The 7,811-nt window shown below is 40.0% G+C and overlaps 1 non-coding gene across 1 annotated transcript; it reads left to right on the plus strand.

Moving 5' to 3' along the window:
• The first annotated feature begins 7,045 nt into the window (after positions 1-7,045).
• Positions 7,046-7,120, plus strand: Trnap-cgg (transfer RNA proline (anticodon CGG)). The gene has a single exon. It is a non-coding gene; the product is annotated as a tRNA-Pro (tRNA).
• The last annotated feature ends 691 nt before the right edge of the window (positions 7,121-7,811 follow it).

Here is a 7,811-nt window from a genome sequence, read left to right on the forward strand (position 1 = left end):
TAAGAGAACACTAAATATATGGGAAGAAATAAAACAATTGTGCACAATAGTGGATGAGTGAAAATCATTAGATTACGTAGTTACAATACATAAAAATAATTAAACAAGAGCGATGGAAAAGAAAGGAATTCACAGCGCGCGAGCTTTGAGCTAGCGGCACGAGCGATGAAGAGTACTGAGACGCGCACCCGCTCCTGAAGAGGAGTGTACTTATAACAATTACATACGAAGCGGCTAACAGCTGATCGTAGGGGTCGAGTAGGCAAAAAGCACGGTTGAGTTCAGTGTCCTCAGCTAGATGCGCAAAGACACACTGCGCATCGCGACGGAAACCATTCTAGAATTTAAGCGAATCGGCATTCACGCTGCGCTGCCATCTGGACAAAACAGAAGCGACACGAAATGAAGTACCTATCAGCTCATTACTCTAACGTAAATCAGTTGCACAAACAAAACGAATACAGACATTTATCCCCAAGATGGAGACTATACTGTAAAGAGCACTAATTTTAAGAGTATATCATTAAGTTAAGCATACGTGGTTTTAAGAAAAGGACCGCATCGGTGCAAGTAAAGTATAAGGAGCGTTGAATACGCTAAAATTGTGAACTTAACATAGGCTATTGAATGTACATAGTTAGAAATAAGTATGAGTATTCAAAGGAGAAGAAAATATACACAGATATTCCTATCAGACTATATACAACAGTATTAAGACAAGTTTAAAAGAAAAGTAACATGTACACTTAAAAGAACACGATTAGCGCTGAACTTTATTGAGAACTAAGCGGCTTACATACAGCACGCAAGTCAGCGACGATGGGAAACGTAGAATGAAATATACGCATAGAAAAGTGCGTGTGACGGAGACGTAAACTACAAAATAACATATCGTACGAGATTTAGCGAGAGGAGCAATTGTGCACTTGTAAGACTACACTTCTTTACAGACAACATTAGAATTAGCGAGCGTGACGTATAGGGAGAATACATACCCACAAATTTGCTATTACAGAACTCACTTATGTTAGTTGCTATTAATTACATGGTACCTTATACGAAAAGCATAAGCAGCTGAGTAAAACTGTCAACATGAATCGTGCAACTTGCGGGAGATAAGCTAAGTAAATACGAAAACCAACCAATACGCACACAACGTAATTATACGAACTAAAACAAAATAACTGAGGTAAGTACTGTATGTTTAAAAAAGCAATATACATAAACAAATTAATTTCACTGCTGGATAATACGTGGAAGTAGAGAGAGTGTGAAAAGTTTTAGATTCGATTGGAGGTATTAATTAGTTAATCTACGTTTGTGGTGACATAACATGAATGAATGAATCTAGGAAGAGAATGAAAGTATGTTAGAGTAATATGAGTTTATTTATATTTGTGAGAAGAAATAAATAGGGCGGTGGTTCTAGTGTAAGAACCCTGTAGGTAATACATGAGTATAAATGGCGATTTATGTGGAAGACTTTTTAATGAATAATTACATGGATATACGGCGATGAATATGAAGATAAATTTTGCAGTGGTACCTAGGAAAGGGCCACGAAGGCGACGTAAGAAAGAATAGATTATATAGTTTTAAGTCTTAGAATGAATGGTTGTATGAGTGTGGAAAGCAAAGTATGATGATGTATGTACGGTAAGTAATTATGAAAACGACCATCTTGAAGAAGCAGTGAAGAATAAAGAAGAAACAGTGGAGTCCATAGTAACAAAGGTACACGCTACATTTAAAGTACACTACAATACAGTGATCTGCTACACAGGCGTCAGAAAGTAAAACAAATTAGTATGAAAATTATTTCTTTAGCGACTAACTGTTACAGCTTGAGCAACTATAAGGTGAATATTAATGAAAATATGATATACGATTCGTATGAGGAACGAGCACAAAATGCAGTGAAATAATATTTTCTACACTGAGTTCTTGACACACGCAGAAGTGAAAACAGTACTTTAACATAAGCACGTTCTTCTTTCGCGGGAATGAATTATGAGTGGAATTACACATGGCAAAAATACAGTAAAAGTATTGGCCACACGTTACAAAGGGTAAACACGTACATGTCGTCGCATCAATAAGGCAGAAATATGACTTGAAATATGTGTACAATAATGTGTAATATTACGACGATTAACAAGCAGTGATGAAGTCAGGATTGTCAAAGGAAAAAACATCTTACACTCGCTCACAAACGAGCACTTGTAAATATTGTACGTAGTATGGTGTCTATCAAATGCCAAGGATAGAATAAGTACACTAACGACGCACTACAAGTAGCAATCTTGGAGGTAGCTTGATCTCTGAAGCAGACCTTAGCAAATCTTCTTTTTCCATGTAGTGAGTAGTGCTGGAACGTATTTTCTATGTGTTTTTGTGAAGGTATAAACGTGCAGAAGGTCGGGCCTGCAAGTCAAGAGAAGAAAATGCAAATATTCAGAACAAATGAAAGATTACTTCTAATTTAGTTATTAGTGTATAAAAAGATACCAAACATGGAATCCATAAATGAAAACTGAAGGTGAATTGTACATTTAGTTGTCAACTATATAATTGTCAATGTCGAAGTCTATGTAAAATGTATGTATGTACTGCTTTCTGTGTGTATCTGTGAACGTAAAAATGCGCACGTCGGTCCTGCAAGACAAGAACGAAAAAGGTGCCAACATTCTGAACAAATGCAAGATTCCTTCTAATTTACTTATTGGCGTGTAAGATGCTGTTTAACATGAAGTCCCTATACGAAGTGTGAATGTGGACTGTACATTTATTTGCCAACTATATTATTGTCAATGTTGAAGTCTATGTAAAATGTATTTATGTACTGTTTTCTATGTGTAGTTGGGAACGTAAAAACGCGCAGGGGGTCGGTCCTGCAAGAAAGGAACAGGAAACCCAAATATTCAGAATAAATTAAAGATTCCTTCGGATTTGCATATTAGTGTGTAAGAGGGTGCATGTCATGGAGTCCATATGTGAAATGAGTATGAATTGTAAATTTGTATGTCGACTTTATCATTGTCAACGTTTTTGTCTATGTAAAATGTATGTACTATTGTCAATTTTATGTGAAATTTTATTCTTGAAAAGGAACCATTTATGTATGTATGTGAAGTGCAACGCGACAGACGAGTAAAACACTCGCGCGTGTGAAGTAATACAAAAATGTTAAGGCCTAATAATAGTGAAAATAACGGCTGAGCCGTAGTAAGAGTAAACGCTACGATGTGGCGAAGTGAATACAGTGAGTGTGATGCGTGTGCGACGGAAAAATGAGAGGAAATCCGTATAACCACGAGTTGTGGTGTGAGGACCGCTGAACTACAATGAACAACGGAAGACAATGCCGAGTTCTGCAGTGCGGCCCTTACCTCACCTTGCTGTGTGAAAACCTCGTCCAGGCGCGAGATGATGTATTGGTGTTCTTCGGGTTGAGCGTTGGAGCTGAATCCGTCGTATCCAGTCTCCGGACTGGAGGGCATGTACAACACCGACTTCATGAGCCTGGAGCGACATTACGATGGATGCGCTGGCAGTGCTGCTGCTCACGTGGCGCTCGCGTCACTGCGACGGGCGCGGTAAACAATGAGCTGCTGCTAGCCATAAGCGCAGCGAACAATGAGATAGCGTGTGCTGAAAAGACACCTTCTGAGAACGGCCAATGAACCAAAAGCCAGTGAGAAAAACAATTTTTAAAACATGGTGAGGACAATTTACGAAATGTAAAATTTTTCCCCTGTCCATACAGCTTAACAAGTATAATGAAAAATCACAGACTAAGACGTTAGCACGACATGGGCGTACGATTATGTAATATAAATATATGTGAATGTCGTTATGTGAAATAAGTGTATGTGAATGTATTTATATGTATGAATTTGTAATGAACAAGGAAATGAACTTCGTAGACTTACTTGTAGTAGCTTAAGGGTATTAAAACTCCATTGACTTGCACCAAATGACTCAACATGAGCCCCAAGGTAAATAAGGCTACTGTATACTGTCTCATTAAATAAAGAGACTTATTTCCGACAGTATACAGTAGGGGGGCAATTGTGATATACCTTTTGCATTTCTTACTTTTATGTTTTCATCCTCTTTAAAAGCAAAGAGAAAAGATGAGGTGGTAGTAGCCCAGCGTAGAGCCTGTGCCTACCGTCAGGTATTTTTGACTTTCAGATGTTAAAAGACAGAGCAGTTTTTGTTCTTGTAGGAGTGGTTGGAAGGAAGGTTTCGCTCAGTGAGTGAACGAGTGAGAACCGCCGTTTTTTAGCGAGTAATTGCAGACCGCCATTGTGTGTATTTTCTATGTGCATCGAACAGAAATATAGTAGTGTTTTATTAACAGAATATTTGTGAGAGTTACTATTATTTCAAGTAGTAATGCAATAAGAAGAACGGAAGCCCACCTGTGTACTTCGGAAAATTTACGAAGATCCGAATATAACAACACGGCCACAGTCAAGGAGACGGCGATCGGACATAATATTAATAATTGGTACGCATAAAATACTATGAAGACGATTTATTTATATAAATGTAAACTAAAATGATTCCTTTCCCGTTACAGGCAATGCCTAGCTTATTGTGCTTGTCCTTCATGCCAAAGAATTAATCTCTTTAATTTACCCATTTAAAAAAAAGCCACACATTCCAACATTTTATTATCATTCATTCCCTATCCTATTATATTATCATTTTATTATATTATAACTTGCACCCTATATCCTCAATATTTGTTGAATGTATTCCAATCTCTGTCGTCCTCTACAGTTTCTAACCTCTAATGACCCACCCATATTTACTACTGTTTTAATAGATCTGCTTTGTACCTGTCGCTTCTGCGTATTAGTGTTTCGCAGATTTTTCTTTCTTCGCCGATTCTGCCCAGACCTAAAACGTATATTTACTTCGTGCCATTTCATTTATTTACTGTTCATTTTATGATTAACTGAATCGGTTAGGAGAGAATATTGTTAGCCCAGAAAAGAGAGAAAATAACGATATAGGACGCGAATTAAGAATTCCGTGCAACTCATTGTTCAAATGCCTGAATTAACATATTTCCTGCATACCTATTCCCTCATGGAATCTTTAGTTAATGGCACGAACAAAGACGTTGAGTCAGTGACACCCGCGTGATGGCTGGGTGTTGTGTGATGTCCTTAGGTTAGTTAGGTTTAAGTAGTTCTAAGTTCTAGGGGACTGATGACCATAGATGTTAAGTCCCATAGTGCTCAGAGCCATTTGAAACATTTTTTCAGTGATTCCCTCAACAAACAGTGGAGGAAAAATTTCCACTCAACAATTGTGTAGGAAAGGTATGAACTGTTCTAGAGAATGTGTTTTCAGCGCGTAGAGCAGAAATGGATTCCACTTCCACAATTGTAAACTGAAAGCCCTGCTCCTGGAACATTGCTGACACTACGTACCAAAGTTCCGTAGTGCGAAATCGAAATAGATTATTTATCACAAATGTTACCTCAATTTCGGTGTTTTTACTTTTATCTGCGTTTTCAGCATTTAAAGTTTCAAACCATACCTGCTAATGAAAAGACTTTTTACATAAGCAATTGCTGCATGAAGTTTCGTGTTCAGGAACAGTGAAGCTGCAATTACTTTAATGTGAGCCTTTGCTTTCTGTGCAGGCGAGCGATGCGACCACTACCTGGACGGTCGCCGTGCTGCCCTCCTCCCCAGGCGGTGGAGCTTCCAGTGGAGAGGAGGCGCCGCCTGCAGCTCGCCGCAGACGAGGCTGCCGCCGTTGCTGGGCGGAGAGGCTGGGCGACAAAGAGATGGTGCGGCCCCAGGGTCGCCGGGCCTATCGCCTCAGTAGGAACTGAAACCTTGTGGTTTGGAAGAAGAAATAAATCGTACAAGAGCTACAAATTTTAGGCAACTGTAAGATGTAACACCGCTGCATCTGGCAAGGACATAGTTACAGAACCCAAATGGAGTAGGGGGTACTGAACTTTCCGTTGGAAGATATGCTGTAACGATATTTGATTGGAGAATAATGACAGAAAATTTCACTCTGTGGTGGACAACATAGCTTTAAATGGAGTTAAGATGTGGCCTCAAACAAGGACTATTAGGGAGAGAAATAGATCAGAGCATGTGGACTATATAAGATGTTTACAGTTAACAAGGCAAGACAGGGTTTGAAGTCAAGAAGTACGGAGGCAAATCGGGATAACGTGTTCAATACAAAAATTTCAGAGAATGTTGTCCTTCAGTGGTATCGGCACACACATAGAAAACAACCTTATATAGTCAAGGAAGAGTTCGAACTGGAAGCAGTCTGGAAGAAGAAGGAGAGGAACACTGGCGCAAATATGGGAAAAATACATATAGGCAGCAATGACATACGGATATATAGGACGGAAGACTGGAACTGAGCGTCTGGTCGTCGAAAACGATAACATCAAGGGTGAAACGCCGAAGAAGAAGAAGAAGGGAAAAAATTTTTCGTTGCTCACCTTCGACTTATTTGATTTTCTAACTCTCCATCTGGACAAATGATAATTGACAGAATAAAGGGTTATTTTCTAAATTATTTCTCACCAGTGTTTAATCATTTAATTCCGTAAATATTTGTGCTTCATGACTTTATTCATCAGTGTCAGATACATAAATGGACCTCCTACTCAATAGTCAATAAAGTTTCCCACAAGCTTCTCAATGGAGATATTACATAAAAGTTTACTATTGACTTTTGTAAAGGCATTTATGTAGATTCGCACTTTTGCTCGTTTATGAAAATGTGATTATTTTATGAGGTTGCAATATCTGGGGATTTATTTACAGACACCACCTGTTAGGTTGTTACTAATGCTACACTCCGATAAACGGCAGTATAGAAATAGTGAACAACTATGGCTGTGGCTGTGGCTAAGCCATGTCTCCGCAGTATCCTTTCTTTCAGGAGTGCTAGTTCTGCAAGGTTCGCAGGAGAGCTTCTGTAAAGTTTGGAAGGTAGGAGACGGATACTGGCAGAAGTGAAGCTGTGAGTACCGGACGTGAGTCGTGCTTCGGTAGCTCAGTTGGTAGAGCACTTGCCCGCGGAAGGCAAAGGTCCCGAGTTCGAGTCTCGGTCGGGCACACAGTTTTAATCTGCCAGGAAGTTTCATATCAGCGCAAACTCCACTGCAGAGTGAAAATCTCATTCTGGAAACATCCCCCAGGCTGTGGCTAAGCCAAGTCTCCGCAGTATCCTTTCTTTCAGGAGTGCTAGTTCTGCAAGGTTCGCAGGAGAGCTTCTGTAAAGTTTGGAAGGTAGGAGACGGATACTGGCAGAAGTGAAGCTGTGAGTACCGGACGTGAGTCGTGCTTCGGTAGCTCAGTTGTTAGAGGACTTGCCCGCGGAAGGCAAAGGTGCCGAGTTCGAGTCTCGGTCAGGCACACAGTTTTAATCTGCCAGGAAGTTTCATATCAGCGCAAACTCCGCTGCAGAGTGAAAATCTCATTCTGGGAACAACTATCGATTTCGACTGATAACCTCAGCAGTTAAGTCCCATAGTGCTCAGAGCCATTTGAGCCACTATCGATTGGGTTCGAATGGCTCTGAGCACTATGGGACTAACATCTAAGGTCATCAGTCCCCTATAACTTAGAACTACTTAAACCTAACTAACCTAAGGACAACACACACATCCATGCCCGAGACAGGTTTCGAACCTGCTGCCGTAGCTGCCGCGCTGTTCCAGACTGAAACGCCTACAACCGCTCGGCCACACCGGCCAGTAACTATCAATTTACTATCCGGTAAACTGAGCAGTTTATAGACGAAACTT

The sequence above is a fragment of the Schistocerca gregaria genome, chromosome 3 (genome assembly GCF_023897955.1).
Source record: "Schistocerca gregaria isolate iqSchGreg1 chromosome 3, iqSchGreg1.2, whole genome shotgun sequence".
Lineage (NCBI taxonomy): Eukaryota > Metazoa > Arthropoda > Insecta > Orthoptera > Acrididae > Schistocerca > Schistocerca gregaria.